This window comes from Eumetopias jubatus, unplaced genomic scaffold (assembly GCF_037043125.1).
Source record: "Eumetopias jubatus isolate StellerSeaLion01/CBP00866 unplaced genomic scaffold, mEumJub1_p1.0 scaffold_2, whole genome shotgun sequence".
Lineage (NCBI taxonomy): Eukaryota > Metazoa > Chordata > Mammalia > Carnivora > Otariidae > Eumetopias > Eumetopias jubatus.
The window spans coordinates 10,088,219-10,090,383 of NW_028274808.1; the positions used below are offsets into that span (position 1 = coordinate 10,088,219).

Sequence of the window (2,165 nt, forward strand, 5' to 3'; positions counted from 1 at the left end):
CAAAACAGACTAGTAAGGAATCATATGTGGCTAACCATATATCTATAAAAGAATTGATTTATCTTTTTAAGATTTTTTAAATTCATTTATTTGACAGAGAGATAAAGTATAAGCAGGGAGAGTGGCAGAGGGAGAGGGAGAAACAGACTCCCCACTGAGCAGGGAGCCCCATGCGGGGCTCGATCCCAGGACCCTGAAATCATGACCTGAGCCGAAGGCAGGTTCTTAATGAACTGAACCACCCAAGCACCCCAAAAGAATTGAATTATTAATCAAAACCTTTCCCCAAAGAAAATAGATCCAACTAATTTCACTGGTAAATTCAACTGAGTAGTTAGGGAAGAATAACACCAATTTTTCATAACTTTTTAAAGAAAACAGATAGAGGATGTACTTTTTACTTTATGAGGAAAGATTTACCCTGATATCAAAACCAAAATTATTACCAAAAAAACTATAAAATTAATATCCATCATGCACAGAGTACCCAACATTCTTAACAAACTACTAGGAAATCAGATCCAGTGATATATAAAAATGATAATATGCCATAACTAAGTGAATGTCATGAATTTTAATGATTTGATCTAACATATTGTACTAAATATAGGCCAAATAGAGGTGGAAACTGGAAAGGAAACATTAATACCTGTGATATGTATTAGCCCTAAGGATGCCTGTGAATTTGGACCCTTGTCAAATATTCCTTGTTATACTAACTCAGGGCATCTATGCTAGATCCACTTACGTGAGACCGGCTAAATTTATTCTAACAGACTGAAAATCTGTAACTCACAGTTGAGATTCATTATGGAGCAATCCTTAACTTATGTGTAACCTGAAATTAATGAGATGCAGCTGAAGGTTTCCCAGGTCTGATGGCTTACTTTAATTAAGACTGTCTGAACCCATAGAGCCTTATTTCTTACGTCAAGGTAGGCATGCTGATTAATGTGTCTGGGAGTCATCAGCCGTCCAGAACCGGACCATGCATGCTATGTTGCTTGACTCATTCCATTCTTCAGAGCTAACTTGGTGCTGGACAAATGTATCTTTGTAAATTTGATTTTCTTTTGAAAACCAAAACCACTGGTTCTAGCCAAACAGATTAAGCATTGCAGTAAGATTGTAGGATTATGTACTGATTGATCACATCATTCCCTTATTCCACAGCAATTCATTAGGAAACTATGTTAGAAAAAAATAGGTCATTCACATTAATATTAACCACCCTAAAGGGTCTAGGGGCCAACCATGCAAAACACGTATAAGTCTGACAGAAAAAACAATTCAAAAAATTAAAGACTCCAGTCATGAGGGATGGATGTACAACCGTGCAGGCAGTGAGTGGCCTGTAGCACTTGCTTGTAGTTGAGATGAGTTTGCCCCTCAATCCCAAACCTTTCTTCAACAGATTAACAGGAAGTAATGGTGCCACTTAAGTGGGAAATGGAATACACAGGCTACTTGGTATCTGGAGATGGCTATATGAACGTGCAGCTTGCAAACACACAAGAATACATCGATGGAGAATTGTCTGGACATTTGGGTGAAGTTTTAGTAAGGTGTAATAATGTCCTTTATGTCGGGGGTATGGAAGAGGAAGAAGATGGGGAAATGAGAGACTGTCATCTTTTATAGGGATTTATATATTTCTAGACAAACTTTTTTCAAAAAATGGATTAAAGACATGAAATAATTTTAAATAAATGGATAAAGTTTGCTGTTTATGAGTATATATTTATTTAAATCCCGGTTAAATGCTAAGCTTTTTGAATGATGTGAAAAACGTTCTGATTTTTTTTATAGAAGAAAGTTGCAAATAAGTCAACTTTATAAAAACACAAAAATGAGAAGATTCACTCTAACATATGCAAATACTTTGTACAGGGCCATAATGGTTTTAAAATACTATTAGACCAAGAATAGATAACAAACAGTAAGAGTGGTCAGAAATGGACATACCTATTTTATGTCCATTTATTAATTTTATATTTTATAGTTACATGATAAATCTTTAAATGTTATAAATTATAAAGTTGTTAGATAATCAATGGAGAAAAACAAAGGGATTGTGGGAATTGGATCACTATGTGCAGATAAATGAAGTGAGACTTCTTTTATCACTTCAGGTTGTTTTTTTCCTGTGCCTACTTAAACAAGTT

At 35.0% G+C, this 2,165-nt stretch overlaps 1 pseudogene; it reads left to right on the forward strand.

Annotated features, from left to right (window-relative positions):
- Window positions 1–1,376: 1,376 nt before the first annotated feature.
- Window positions 1,377–1,641, forward strand: LOC114206118 (small nuclear ribonucleoprotein F pseudogene; annotated as a pseudogene).
- The last annotated feature ends 524 nt before the right edge of the window (window positions 1,642–2,165 follow it).